The sequence below is a fragment of the Aquarana catesbeiana genome, linkage group LG01, assembly GCF_042186555.1.
Source record: "Aquarana catesbeiana isolate 2022-GZ linkage group LG01, ASM4218655v1, whole genome shotgun sequence".
Lineage (NCBI taxonomy): Eukaryota > Metazoa > Chordata > Amphibia > Anura > Ranidae > Aquarana > Aquarana catesbeiana.
In genome coordinates this window covers 353,810,674-353,826,725 of record NC_133324.1, presented here as the reverse complement: position 1 = coordinate 353,826,725, position 16,052 = coordinate 353,810,674, and the positions used below count along the sequence as shown (strand labels likewise).

The 16,052-nt window shown below is 45.5% G+C and overlaps 1 protein-coding gene across 3 annotated transcripts in view; it reads right to left on the bottom strand.

Annotated features, from left to right (window-relative positions):
• The window catches only part of LOC141146071 (CDC42 small effector protein 2-A), a 165,489-nt gene that overhangs the window by 46,682 nt on the left and 102,755 nt on the right, over positions 1-16,052 (bottom strand). Inside the window, exon 3 of one of the 3 annotated variants that reach the window (XM_073632838.1) lies at positions 14,001-14,108. The exons of the other annotated variants lie outside the window; for them this stretch is intronic. The gene's annotated coding sequence lies outside the window, so the exon portion shown is untranslated. The remainder of the gene's footprint in view (positions 1-14,000; positions 14,109-16,052) is intronic. 3 annotated transcript variants of the gene reach the window in all.

Sequence of the window (16,052 nt, the reverse complement as noted above, 5' to 3'; positions counted from 1 at the left end):
TATTATTTTTTTTTTACCAGTAATGGCGGCGATCAGTGATTTTAAGCAGGACTCCGACATTGCGGAGGACAGAACCAGTTACATTATTACAGTAATCAGTGCTAAAAACATGCACTGTTATTGTAATAATGACACTGGCAGGGAAGGGGTTAAAATCAGGGGCAATCAAGGAGTTAAATGCGTTCGCTGCAGGTCTTTTCTAACTGTATAGGGGACTGTCTGTGACTGGGGAAACACACAGATCCATCTTCCTGCATAGCAGAAAGACAGGATCTGTATGATCTCCCCTGTCAGAGCAGGGATTTGCCTTGTTTACACAGGCAGATCCCCGTTCTGTCACTGGGTGGAAGAACCGCTTATTGGCTCCCCCCGTGGCCAATGGGAGAGCGCACCCACAAAAGCAAGATCCCGAGCTGACGTACAGCTACGGCCATTCGCGGGATCGTGCCACCTTGCCACAGTATAGTGATGGCGGCTGGTCAGCAAGTGGTTAAGAAAAACTCAAGAAAAAAATCCTGTTTACCCCTGACTGGTAAACAAGAAGAGATTCAAACAAATTTTCTAATAAAACCTTATCTTAAAGGACTAAAAAAAGCATGGTAGGTTTAGAATTTGAAAGGATTTCCACTCACTTCCTGTTCAGGTAATGGATATTTGACAAACTATCCCCCCCACCCCCAAAAAAAGATTTTTGTGGTTAGAATTGGGAGTGGGATGGAGTAATCCATGGCTATCCATGAACTGAAATCTACTGTGCCTTGAGAAAGTATTTATGCCCCTTGTGGAAAATTTTAAGGGGTATGAATACTTTTTCAAGACACTGTATATACTAAAGCCAGCCATAGCCAGTTCAAATCTCGTCTAGTTCAGCAGGGACCAGCCGAGATTCCAACCATGTATGAGCAGGCTGATTGTACCCAAGTCGATCCATTGATCGACTTGGGTACAACCAGTATGGTGGATTTTTAGGATGCAATTATTGCAAGTGGCTATAGCTGCTAGCAATGATCACCGTGTTCTCCTGGCAGGGACAGCTCCCCGCGCCCCCCGCCGGGAGAACACAACAGCTTCTTGGGAGGGATCCCCCCATCAACACTGACTGTGGTTGCATGAAAGAAAATCACATCATCTATAGAGTCTTGCTAAATAAGCCCATAGGTGCCAGTATATGCAAACCCCAATGGGTGGAAAAAAAAACAGAAATCCCTTAAATTGACTGAGGCCTTTCAATGTAGAGCTCCTACTGTCACATTGTAACATATGAATGACACCATCCCACCACTGCTTGCATGACTTGGCAGTCCAAGGTAAGATGGCTGAACTGACAGTTCACATCAAGGACCAATGTAGTTTTCAAATGTCATCAGTTGATGGACCTGAAAGGGAAATCTCTAACTACAGCTACCAGTCAAGCTGTGGTTGTGGGGAATTTCCTACACAGAAGGGTGACAAAAAAAATCAGATGACTTCCAGATTTTATGGAATTTCCCTTTAATCCTACATGGTTCAAACCTGAACAACAGGCTGCGCTTTCAATGTGAAAACAAGTTTATGGTACAATACACACACAGTTTATGGAAAATGTTGACTTGTGTCAAGCAAATCCATTTTGGAGGTGTGGGCTTCTAAAAGATGTTAGATAATGTGTCATTCTCAAATGATTGTTTTAGTGGCACTAAATGCAGTGAGTGTAAAACAACCAGTACATAAACCAAACTATTACAAAGGCTATGAAGGTGCAGCAATGGCTACAATGTCAGAACAGAATGTAACTAGGTCAGAGGGAAGGCAGGAAATGAATCGGGTTTCTTATGTCAGATGATATGTAGATTCTGTTGCTTCAAGCTCTGTACAAATACTGCATACATATGCAGAATGTTGATAGGTTTCTTGTTCTATGCATCAACCAGATGACAGAATACCATCAAAATATGTTTTTGTTTCGTACATGTCTGTACATAAATTGCAAAACCTTTGATTCTTGGTAGAAGGTATTATCATACGCATACAGGTACATTACCTGGCACTCCGCTGATAACAGAGACTAAAAAAATGACCCAAATGACTGGTGATTTGCACCTCATTCCAACTATATCATATTGTATGCTGGTCATACACTGCATTCCTGCCCAATTGGCCAAAACACAAGCCGTAGGTGGCCCCATCGGCACCATCTGACTTGACAAACTTCATCTGGAAACTGATGTCAGATGGAATATTGTTGGCCAATCAGTGACTGGAGCTCATTTGTTGCAGTCACTCGTTGGGTATTCAAGCAACTGTGGGTGACATGGCTACTAGAATACAATAGCTGACGGTGGAGATTTTTCTATCCATGCTATGTAGTGTGGATTCCTTCATTCATGCTGTGTAGCATGGATGAAGGAATCTAGACTTCTTTCATTTTGTGCCCATGAGGTCACAAGAGAAAACTATGCTTGTATAGCTAGCCTTAGGCAACACCCTTTGGATATTCACCACAAGCTAAAGTGATTGTAAAGCTTACACGTGCGGGCTCACTCTAGAGACAGGCTGTGTGCGTCCATAGACATGCACAGCATGGCTTGGCCCTGCTCCGCCCTTACAGGATTTGATTGACAGCAGCAAGAGCCAATGGCTCTTGCTCCTCTCACTGAGTTCTGTGAGGAGAGAAAGAGAGAGGCTACAGACTAGCATGGTGTTGGATGGAGATGGGATTCGAGTAAGTATAATGTGGGAGAGGGGGGCGATACAAGTACAGGAGGTCCCCGAGTTACAAACCTCCGCCTTGCGAATGACTCCTACTTACGAACGGGAGGCGGCGTAAGCGGGCACACCGGAAAGCATCAGAAAATGACATTGGAAAACGACGTCTCCGCCGTTCTGCGCATGCGCTTTCGACTTCAGAACAAATTCAACTTAAGAACAAACAGGCAGTCCCTAACCCATTTGTAACTCTAGGACTGCCTGTACAAGGACATTTTTTTACCTAATGCAGGGAATTCATTAACATAAAAATGATCTGCCATTATGTAGCACCCTCTACCAATAGGTAGGTGCAAGTAATAGGATTTTACTAGGAACTGTCAGCACAGGCAAATTTAGGCAGGCTTATGCTGCAAGCTAGGCCTGTCTGTTTTGATCTGGGGGCTGGGAGTGATTAGAGTAGCAGTGGGTGTGACCACCTGTGCTCTAGTTCTGAGGTGCCTCTCCTGCTTCCAGGGAGAATGTTCTGGAAGAGGGGCTGGGCCTAGGACTGGAGTGGCAGGCAACTCATGTGGGAGCCCTGACTAATTCCCAACTGGGCCTCCTATATAAGCCGAGGTAACATGCTACTGGGGGGAGTTGTGGGCTGAGTGAAGTGGAGGATGGAATACTAGACAGCAGCAGGAGGGCACCCCCATCTGGGGGGGTGCACCGATCGCAGGACGAGGCCCAGGGAGAGCTGTGAAGGAACTTTGTCATTACACGGTCATTGACAATGTCTTTACCATTACACGGTCATTGGTAAAGAACTCCTGGAGCAGAGGGGCAGGTGAAGCTGTCGGAACTTATGGTCCGGTCAAGTTCTCTATCAAGGACTCAGGGCAGAGAAAGGTCGGTGAGTGTACCACAGTGGAGGGCTGGATGTGCCAGGAAGCCTGTGAGGGAACTTTGCTTCTACACGGTCATTAGCAAAGTCTTCATCATTACATGGTCCTGGATCAGCGGAGTGACTGTGGGGATATGTCAAATTGATGTGGCCTGAGGGCACAGGATTTGCAAGCTGGGCTGGCTGGGAACAGTAGTCCACCATCCAACAATGTGCTTTTAAACTACTAGGCCTCTAGGGAGAGGCGCTGCAGGCCTCTGGCCTAGTAGCTGCGAGCCACCAGAGCCAGCTTAAAGAATTTATTCAGAATGGGTCCTTCTATCTTCAGAAGAAGATATGACATTACTTTACTTCAATATAAGATTTGTGCAGGAGGAAAGAAGTGCTGATAAGATTTGTGCAGGAGGAGAGAAGTTCTGGGAACATCACCCTTACATGGTCAAGAGTGATGTCCTCATCCCTTACACGGTGATGGATGGGGAACGCCTGGAAGCAATTGTCTGCGGGAGTTAAGCAGAGGAGGAGCAACAGTCTGCATGGTGATGCAGGAGGAAAGATCATAGTCATAAATAAATGCACATCATCTCTTCTGGCTCTAACTATGTGCTAACTTTTACAACCTTAAAATATGATGGCAATTCAACTATCCTTTGGGCATCCCATATACCCTTTTCCCCAACCAAGTTGTACCCCCCAAATAAACAAAACAAAACCAGCAAAAGACTGTTCATTGTCTCTGCAAGTGATGTATGGGTGTCTGGCAGTGGGGTGATTTGGTGGTTGTTTGTTACTAGTGGCAACTACACCGCTACATTTATAACCACTTTAATGAGAATGGCTAGAATTACTAAAATAAATGTGAATATAGTAGAAAACACCCGTAGTAATTCCCCGAGGTGGTGAGCAGTCAGTGCACTGGCTTGTAGTGTCCTCCTAGCACTCGAACAAACATGTAGATAAAGGAAAGCCAGCAGCTCAATCTTCTGCAATGAATACATTTATTAATCCAGGTGTGCTACAAAATAATACGGGGCTTATGCGTTTTGGCATGTAGCCCTAGTCAGGGCTTTTTTTCTCAGGGAATAGGTGCAGGAACTCCCTCCTTTTCGAATCACCCCTTGTCTCTGCCCCCTACACACCTCTGAGCACCGACCTTGGGTTCCACCCCCTACCCTGCTCCCAGTTCCCTCTCTTCCAGAGAATATAGAACCAAGTAATTTGTATACAATTTGATACTGATAACAAGAAAAGCAATAAAATAGATCCCCTAAAGCCAACAATAGACAACCCCCATTCAATAACATACCCCCAGCAACAATAGACCCCCACTAGCAATAATAGATCTCAGTACTGTCAGCAACAATAGACCCCTCCATTAACAGTAGATCCCTTCCAGCAACAAGTAACCCCCCCTCCCAAAACAATAGATCCTCCACCAGCAACAACAAACCTCCCCAGCAACACTAGACCCCCCCACAACAATAGATCCCCCCAGCAACCATACATCCCCCAGCATCAGTAGTCCCTCTAGCATACTATAGTACCCCTTGCCATTACATACATTCTGTGCTGGAGGTGCCGGAACTGCGCTCCCCCGCGCTCCCGCTGAAAAAAAGCCCTGGCCCTAGTCATAGCCATGACATAACCAATGGCTTTGACTAAAACGGCACGCCGAAGTGCATAAACCCTGTTTTTTTTTTTTGTACCACACCTGGATTAATACATTTATTTTATTGCGGAAAATCAAGCAGCTGGTTTTCCTTTATCTACACTAAAATAAATAGATTTTGTTGTAAAAAATTACATCTAAATGATTGCTTGCTTTTGGCAGCCAATTTTTGTTACTCCTGGGGAAAGTGCTGTATTGGCTATCAAGGTGAACAGAATAGTGATCTAACTCGTTTGACTGCCATTACCCATGCTATGCCTCATTGATGTCTACAGCTGTCCTATAAACAGTGGACTGTGGCATGATCAAGCCTAATATCAAATATCTAATGTTTTTTATGTGTGACTTCAGTGTTTACCACATATCTTTAGTAACACTCTAACATTATGTAATTGTCAGGAGTTTCCTTCCACATCTATATAGCAGGGGTAGGCAACCCCCGGCACTGATGCCGCAAGGGACACACAAAGTCTCATTTGCCGGCACTTGACTTCCTCCCCATCAGCAGAGCAGCGCAGGGAAGTGTCAGTGAGACCCTAATGTATTCCAATTTCAGAATTCCCTACGTAGCACCTGCACTGGGGGGGGGGGAAGGCACTGTGCCCCTACACATTGTAAAAGATGGGAAACATTGTTTGGTTCTCTAACTTTGCTGTAGCTGCGATCGTCAGCTTTTGTGATGGAGAATAGAATGGGTGCAGTTCTGGTAGTGGGGCGGTCCCCGTTTCCAGGAGGAGGAGGACTGTCATTGGCCACTGCTAAAGCCAACCACAGTCCTGCTAGCCCCGCCCACTATCTGGAGGAAGATGGTTGCCACTACCAATCTCAGAGAAGGGATTTCACTGTGATTGGGAAAACCACAATCCGGTCACAGTTTGTGGAATTACTGTTGAGCTTCTGGGAACTTTGTTGAAATTATTCCTGAACCTTTGTGTCACTTACTACTGAACCCCTACACTCTGTGTCCTTTTAAGCCACAGCCAGTATTCAGCGCAATGAAAATCACACCCAACCACTTTTTCTCAGCTGCGGGGGGCCCAACTTATGATCAGTGGAGCAGATGAGCAGGAGGTACAGTGGTGTGGAAAATGAGCAGGAGGGGTTCAGAGGTGGAACAGAAGAGCAGGAGGGTACAGTGGTGGGGCAGATGTGCAGGGAGGTACAGTGGTGGAAGAGATGAGAAGGGGGTTCAGTGGTGGGACAGAAAAGCATGGGGGGTAGACGTGAAAAGAGGTGTATTGGTGGGACAGATGAGCAGGGGGTTACAATGGTGGGGCAGAAGTGAAGGGGGAACAGAGGTGGGGCAGAAGAGCAGGGGGGTACAGAGGTGAGACAGATGTGCAGGAGATACATTGGTGGGGCAGATGAGCAGATGGGTTCAGTGTTAGGACAGACGAGAAGGTGATCAGTAGTGAGACAGAAGAGCATGGGGATATGGTGGTGGAGCAGATGTGCAGGGAGGCACAGTGGTGGGGCAGATGAGCAGGGGGGTTACAGTGGTGGGACAGAAGAGCAAGGGGGTACAGTGATGGTAGGGACGAGAATGGGGTTCAGCGGTGGGACAGAAAAGCAGGGGGGTACAGAGGAGCAGGGGGGTACAGAGGTGGGGCAGATGTGCAGAGGGGTGCAGAGGAGAGAAGAAGGTTATCGGTGGAAACCATGAGCAAGGGGTTACAGTGGTGGGGCAAAAGATCAGGTGGTACAGTGGTGGGACAGATGTGTAGGAGGTACAGTGGTAGGGCAGATGAGAAAGGGGATTACAGTGGTGGGGCAGATGAGCAGATAAGTTCAGTGTTAGGACAGATGAGAAGATGGTTCAGCTGTGGATCAGATGTGCAGGGAGGTACAGTGGTGGGGCAGATGAGCAGGGGGTTACAGTGTTGAGACAGATGAGCAGGGGGTTAAAGTGGTGGGGCAGATAAGCGGGGGTTACAGTGGTGGGGCAGATGAGCAGGGGGTACAATGGTGGGGCAGATGTGCAGGGGGTTACAGTGATGGGGCAGATGTGCAGGGGGGTTATGGTGGTGGGGCAGATGTGCAGGGGGTTACGGTGGTGGGGCAGATGTGCAGGGGGTTACAGTGGTGGGGCAGATGAGATGACGATGATGAGTTGACATTTTTTTGTTATAATATTGGCATGCTCAATTACTTTGAAAACATTTTTCGGCACACTGTGCTCAAAAGGTTGCCTACCACTGCTAAGTAGTATATATTTTTTATTTTTTTAACAGATTTTGATTCGAAACTGGCAATACTGTAGCTACCAGTCAAATATCTTCATCAGTCTAACCAATGAGACAATGGTTATCAGAAACTGTATAAATGGAATTACTGTGCAGGGTGGGTCCGGATCAGTATTAATTTTGACATCAAATTTCGATTTAGTTTTAGTCATAGTCTTTTGACTAAAATTCCTTATTAGTTTTAGTTGTATTTTAGTCATCTGAATTGATTTAGTCATATTTTAGTTGACTAAAATAGTGTTAATTTACGATGGGGTCACATATATATGCAAATTGGATGACTTTTAGACCGGCTCTCAATGGAGCCGGCTCACACATGTCTGGGGCGCAAACAGTGTGGTTTTGGAAAGGGTCCTGTGCGTTTTTGTGTGGTTCAGGTGCGAATTCATGGAAAATTTTGGCCCTGAATTGCACCTGAACCGATGAACACAAACGCAGAGGACTCGGGACTGCAACCCGCAGCCAGACAAGTGTGAACCCAGCCTGAGTCGACGAAAATATTTTCGTTGATAAAACTAACACTGGTCCTGATAAACGATCATTTGGCTGACCAAAGAGGTATCTGAACAGGGGATATCTACTAATTTTCAACGGTCGATATTTTCAATAGTTGACGGGCCATGATTCTTGCCTGCTTCTGACAGTGAAGCATGCATGGTAGTTCCAGTGACATGATGATGTCATGACAAGGGGCAGCAACAAGACTGCTTGGTGGTAGGATAGGACTATGGTGGTGAGTCACTGGAATGGAAGAGACACTGGGGAGGGTCAAAAAAAAAAAAAAAAAAAAGCTTTTACAATAGGTCAGAGAGGGTAGCAGAGGGGTATTTAACCACTTCAGCCCCGGAAGGTTTAACCCCCTTCATGACCAGGCCACTTGTTGTGATACAGCACTGCGTTATTTTAACTGACAATTGCGCGACACTGTACCCAAATAAATTTGATGTCCTTTTTTTCCCCATAAACAGAGCTTTCTATCGGTGGTATTTGATCACCTCTGCGGTTTCTTATTTTTTTGCACTATACAAACGATCGGCGGGTCCCGCTGTGTCCAATCACAGTGGGTGCGGGTTGCCGGCGGCACGCGCCCCAGACCAGGAAGAATCAGATCATGTACGTGATCTGGCACAGAGTGGCTGCCCTGCCACATTATATCTACAGTTGGCGGTTGCTAACCTGGTAAAGTGATTGTAAAATCTAATTTTTCTTTTGTTGAGAATAACAAACATGTTATACTTACCTTCCCTGCGCAGTGCATTTGCACACAGCAGCCCCAATCCTCCCCTTCTCAGGTCCCTCTTTGGTGCTCTCACAGCAAGCAGCTTACTATGGGGGCACCTAAGCTGAGTCACAGCTCCCCGTGTCCATTCAGACATGGAGCCGCAGCTCAGCCCCGCCCCTTTCTCTCCTCATTGGCTGACTGACTTTGATTGACAGCAGCGGGAGCCAATGGCGCCGTGCTGTTGTCTCAGTCAATGAGGAGGGGGCAACAGAGACAATCCTACAAAATTGCTGGATCAAGATGGGGCTCAGGTAAGTATTAGGGGGGCTGCTGCACACAGAAGGTTTTTTATCTTAATGCATAGAATGCATTAAAAGGGGTTGTAAATCCTCGTGTCTTTTTGCCTTAATGCATCCTATGCATTAAGGTGAAAAAACACCTGGCAGTGACCAGCCCCCCAGTTTTACTTACCCGAGCCCTGGAATTTCCCACGGCGGAGACACACTCTTCCTCTGCCCGGGTTTCTCGTCCCTTGATTGGATAGATTGATAGCAGTGCAGACCCTGGCTCCCGCTGCCGTCAATCAAATCCAATGACGCTTCGCTGGGGGGGTGGGGCTGAGTCCAGCATTCTTCGTCTATGGGCGCAAATGCTGGACTCGGAAGCGCGCCTGCAAGGAAACCCCCTGGGAGAGCGCTTCTCCTAGGGGGTTATACGATGCGGGGAGGAGCTACCAGCGCTGCCAGGGGACCCCAGAAGAGGATGATCGGGGCCACTCTGTGCAAGAGGAACTGCACAGTGGAGGTAAGTATGACATGTTTTTTATTTAAAAAAAAAAACAAAAACTTGAAGCTTTAAAATCACTAAGATAAAAAACCTTCTGACTTTACAATCACTTTAAGATAAAAAAAAACTTCTGACTTTGCAATCACTTTAAGATAAAAAACCTTCTGACTTTACAATCACTTTAACTTGCATACATTTTCAACCCACAATATCACCCATCATGACAGAAGTGGGGACTGTCATTGCTAGCCTCCATCTGGAAAGTCTAGTTGCCTGGCTGCTTCAGGCTTTAGTCAGACCTGGAGCAAGTGTGTAATAAAGCAAAAAAGTCAGAATACTATTTCTCTATACTTGTTCTGGGCAAGTCACTTATCACTGAGCAACTAGCATGTTCCAAAGCGGAGATGAACCATGTCAGCCTGCATATTTATCTCATGGCAGGTAACATCAGTAAATAAAGAATCTGCTTTTTACTGAAAACAGCATTTGGAGCCATAAGGATCACTGTTCAACTGTCAACATAAATAACATCTATATGATGAGCATTCCATGCGCTAAGAAAAGGAAACAGGAAAATATGGGAGATGAGAGGATTAAGAAAATGTGGAAAGAAGCTTGCACATTTATATTTGTCAGCCTTAAGCAGAACTCCAGATGGACTGTGTCTGCTGTATGCTTACAAAGCTGGATCTACCCATTGAAGTTATTATAAGAAGTGACATTTATTACAAACACAGACTGTACAAACCACCAGTACTGTCATGCGGAAGGGCTGCAGTTTCAGTGATCTGCTGTGTGTTTGTACCCTGTCGGTTCTTCATGTGAAGGAAGCAGCATATGAAATGTCGATGTTATCACATAAATGAACTGGAAATCTATTTCAAGATTTGAGCATGCTGACCTGCCAGCTCACTGGAGATCCTGCTTTTAATGAAGCAAGTTCTAAAACTGTCACCACAGCTAGCACTTCATTCATTTCACAAGGGCAAAATAGCACATGATATAGCCTGGGAGTTTACTGATCCTTCATCTTGAAGACCATGGTGAGACGGTTGATGTGGAGTCGCCCACTGCGGCAGTGGGCGGAACTTCAGGCACACAGATAACCTTTATATGCAGTAAAGAAGCAGTTTTACTTGCCAAAATTTTTTATTTTTGTCCATCCAGGCTTAAGATTTACACAGCCGTGCCGCACAGAACAGCTCGGACGAGGTAACGGTTTCTATGATGCAGATAGAAACACAGTGGTGTCATGCCTCCACACCCAGCCTGCTTAGTGGACAGTGAAGAAGCAGCAGCAGACTGATGAAGTTATACCTCTGTTCACTATGCCCTATCCTCCAGACAGCATGTTCCTTGGCCGTACATTTGCTCCAAATAAATGTACCAAAGCAATCAAAAACTGTTTTACCTTGGAGATTTTCAGCAAAAAGAAAGATCAGAGCTCCAAGTGGAAAAATGTCCATAGAGAGGTTACATGTCAAGTTTTCAAGCTTTTCTTTACCCCGTCTATCTTCTTTAATTGAATCAATCAGGATGCCTACTGCCTTAAAAGACTGCTAGAAAACTCAGGGATTGGGAGGGGGTGGGGCCAAGTTCTTTTAAGACAGTGATAGGGAGGCTGCCATTTCTGACCTGCAAAAACATGCTAATGACATAGTGACTAGGGGAACCATAGCATGCAGCAGGGAACCATAGCATGCAGCAGGGAAACGCGAGATGCTCTCCCAAGACCTCCTGCTCTCTAACACCCTCGTCACCTCCTCCCATGCTCGCCTTGAGGACTTCTCCAGAGCCTCTCCCATCCTCTGGAATGCTCTACCCCAATCTGCCAGACTTTTTCCTACTTTGTCCACTTTGACGATCCCTGAAAACTCATCTCTTCAGAGAAACCTTGCATCCACCTAACAAGTGTACATTTATTTTCTCCATCAGTACATCCCACACAGTTATTACCTCTTGTATCTCTTGACCTTCCCTCTTAGATTGTAAGCTCTCAGGGGCAGGGGCCTCTGATTCCTACTTTATTAAAGTGTATTGTATTTGTATGCCCTGAAGTTGTAAAGCACTGCGTAAATTGTTGGCGCTATATAAATTCTGTATAATAATAATGCTTAAAATTTTACTGGCTGTTTTGGCTCTGCAAGAGCATGAATTTTGGCTGCAAGGGAGGTCTAAAGCCTGGTACACATGGTCATTTTTTTTTTTTCGTTCAGCCCCCTGGAGCTCTGGAAGTGGTCACTGTACTAACGATGAGATTTTAGTACAGCGATTTCCCTGCTGGGCAATTGTGTTCTGACAGGGGGACCACCATTGGCTAAGAGCGCTGATTGGATGCCGATCGGCTGCTGGTTTACCAGCAAGCTCGTTCGATAGAAGCCAGTCATGAGATCAGCTTCTGTCAAACAATGACCGTACACTGGGCTGAATATCGGCCGGTATCTACTTCGCTGGCTGAAATATTGATATTCTGCCCATGGCTTAAAGCAGAACTCTGGGATTTAAAAAAAAATCCCACATTAGTAAACACACACACACACACAACACTAAACAATTATTACATTTGTGAAATTTCTTGCCGTTTAAGAGATATGACTGATTTAAATTTTCAGGAAGTCAGCTCTGGGATTCAAAAAATGCAGCCCTTATTCTGGCAAGGTAGGAGGCGTTAGAACAGTGATTGCATCATATCCTCTTCTCTCTTTTTAAACTGTAATCAGCCTACATTTCCCATGAATCCCTGGGATGGGAGTGAATGTGGGAGGTACATGAGGCTTGTACATGTAAATGTGAACTCGCCCACTTCAACATAAATCACACCCCTCATTCTGCAGCCAGAAAGCCATACACAACACACGGTATGATAGGTTACAGCCTTATAAATGCAAATCAGTGCAACCTGTTAGTGTCCATCAGTGCAACCTGTTAGTGTCCATCAGTGCAGCTTTTCAGGGACCACCAGTGCCGAATGTCAGGGACCACCAGTGCCACAAGTCAGGGACCACCAGTGCCGCATGTCAGGGACCACCAGTGCCGCATGTCAGGGACCACCAGTGCCGCATGTCAGGGACCACCGGTGCCGCATGTCAGGGACCACCGGTGCCGCATGTCAGGGACCACCGGTGCCGCATGTCAGGGACCACCGGTGCCGCATGTCAGGGACCACCGGTGCCGCATGTCAGGGACCACCGGTGCCGCATGTCAGGGACCACCGGTGCCGCATGTCAGGGACCACCGGTGCCGCATGTCAGGGACCACCATGCAGCGGGGACAGTGGAGGAGCGGATTGCTGGAAGGAGCAGAGGAGGAGGAGGGAAGAGAGAGAAGAAGGAGGACACCTCCTCCATGGGCGGCACAGACTGGGGGCTGTAAGACCCCTTCCACCCACAACATGTCTGCTTCCTTCCTGCTCGTTTTCAGAGGACTACAAGGGGGAGTGTCAGACCTCTGGCTGAGGTTACGGGAGGGATAGCAGCCAGCGGTCTTTCAAGCAGGAAGTCACCAGACAATAACGTTTTTTTTCAGCAAGTTCAGCAGCCTATTACAGAGGAACTACAGAGCTCAGAAGAACATGGGTGACATACTTGGTGAAGGTAGGAGCCCGGAGGTCTGCTTTAAGTGTACTTTCCTATGTTGTGTTTTACATCATATTTTTTTTTCTTCCAGCAACCACGTCCGTGGTGAAGTGATAATAAATCCTTACATACATCCACAAAAGAGACAAGCCTCAGGTGACACACAGTGAGGAATGAAATCCTTTTACATAAGCTGCACCTGTGTATCTGCAACCCTCTCTTCTCTACACCTATTCAAACTACCGAGATTAAAGCATCTCAGCTTCCAGGGGGTGGTGATCTGATGTCACACACAGCACAGACCTGAGTGTAATCTGGGACCTGAGCAGAAGCAGAAGACATACAACCCCTGCTACACAGTCTCATAGGGAAACATGTACAGTTGAGACAGCAGACAGGAGTCACACAAAGCACTATAGAGTGAGGCAAGTATGCTCTACAGAGAGATACGCTTTGTTCATTTTTCATTTCAGAGGTTTGCAACCGCTATAAGCAAAAATCTAATTAGACAGCTCCTGTAGGCTACATATTGCCTAAGGCCAACTCAGCGTGCATTATAAGTATTATTTAGGTTTAGAAATCTGTCTTTTGTATGTAGGCCAAATCTTCACTAAAGCAGTCGGCTTCCATTCACCCTTTGATAAACAATCAATACTTCTACAAGTTTTAGACACTGTAAAGACTAAAGTCCCACTCTGAGTTTGCTGACTTTTGATCTATAAAGTTCATGATAAAACTGAACTCTGCTTCTTAGCACACAGTCATGTGGAAACACATTCTAACCACAAGATATTGTTAGGTAGATATAACAATTGTACAGAAAAGGAGAAGTGAGAAAAAAACATATTGTACATTCATAATACAAAACCCTTATAACAATGATCGATCTGCAATCCTTCACCACAAGCCCAAATTTATTCAACAATGCCATTACCACTTCTTCTGATGGGGACACTTTGGTACCAGCAGTGACGTCCCAGCACTGGAATGGTCTCATCACAATCATGTGACTAGAAGGATAAAAGCATCAAACCTCAAATCTCTAAAAAAAAAAAAAAAAAATCACATAAATGATCAGATGAGATCCAGTGAGTAACAGGCTGACAAAGTCTCAATGACTTCTTGATAAATGCTGGGTATTTATCAAGAAGCATTTACCTGGCAGTAGTCAGTGACCACCTCATCTTCATTTTTAGTGAAATCTATTCTAAGAGAAACACATAGGGGGCAATATATCAAAACTTGAGCAAACAGAATCTGCAGAAGCAGTGCATGGCAACCAATCAGCTTCTATCTTCAGCTTGTTCAGTTAAACTTTGAGTTAAAGTGGTTCTAAAGGCAGAAGTTTTTTTTTTTTTCTTAATTCCATGCATTAACCACTTGCCGGCCGCCCCATGTACATAAACTGCAGGGCAGCAGCTCCTACAGGTGAAATCATATACCTGTACATGATCGCCTCTTACGGATTTGCTGCGCGCACGCGTGCCGCCGGCGACCGTTCACAGTGGGAGCCAATCAGTGGGTCCGGTGGACCCAAAGTCCGCCGGGACTCACCGATTGTTCCAGACAGAAGCAGAACGGCGGTCTGCCTATGTAAACAAGGGAGGTCACCATTCTGTGACAAGGGAAGACAGAGATCCTGTGTTTCTGCTAAGCAGGAACACGGATCTCTGTCTTCCCACAGTACAAGAATCCTCCACACAGTTAGAAAACACTCCCTAGGGACACATTTAATCCTTTGATCGTCCCTGATGTTAATCCCTTCCCTGCCAGTGTCATTAGTACAGTAGCAGTGCATATTTGTAGCACTGATCACTGTATTGGTGTCACTGGTCCCCAAAAAGTGTCACTTGGTGTCCGTTTTGTCCGCCGCAATGTCGCAGTCCCGCTATAAGTTGCTGATCACCGTCATTACAAGTAAAAAAAAAAAAAAATAAAAAAAAAAAATAACCCATGGTTTGTAGACGCTATAACTTATGTGCAAAACCAATTAATATACATATATTGTTTTTTTTTTTTTTTTTTCTTTTTACCAAAAACATGTAGCAAAATACATACTGGCCTAAACTGATGAAGAAATGAGATTTTTTACATTTTTTTTATTGGGGTGTGTTATATAGCAGAAAGAAAAAAACGTTTTTTGTTTTTTCAAAATTGTCGGCCTTTTTTTGTTTATAGGACTAAAAAGGTGATCAAATACCACCAAAAGAAAGCTCTATTTGTGGGAAAAAAAGGACATCAATTTTATTTGTGTACAGCGTCGCACGTCGCAATTGTCAGTTAAAATAAAGCAGTGCCTTATCGCGAAAAATGGCCTGGTCATGAAGGGGGTTAAACTTTCCGGAGCTGAAGTGGTTAAGATAAAAAAAAAAAAAAAAATCTGTGTGCAGCAACCCCACTCATACTTACCCGAGCTCCCGCTCGATCCAGCTATGTTGCATGAGAGCTTCAAAGTCCGGTGACTCTACCTCTTAAATGGCTCCTGCTGCAGGCAATCAAAATCAGTGAGCCAATGAGGAGAGAGAGGGGGCTGAGACACAGCTCTGTGTCTGAATGGACACACAGATCAGCGACTCGGCTCGAAAGCCCTCATAGCAAGCGGCTTGCTCTGGGGGCACTCCTTAGAAGGTAGGGGCCAGAAGTGCCAGCGAGGGACCCGAGAAAAGGAGGATCTGGGCTGCTCTGTGCAAAACTAATGCACAAAGGAGGTGAGTATGACCTGTTTTATTATTTTTTAACAAAAAAATCAAGACTTTAATATCACTTTAAGCTTTGAGAATCAGAGATAGAGGGCTAGAAGCTGACTCATTGCCATGCACAGCTTTTCCAGATTCTGCTTGCTCCAGTACTGATCACCCCCTCCTAGATGATCACTGCCACCCTGGCCCCATTAAAGAATATGTAAAGCCAAAATTTCATATTCCTGATATGTGTCTGCTGTACAATGTACAAAACGTCTCCTGTTCTCTTTCGAGTTTGGACTGCT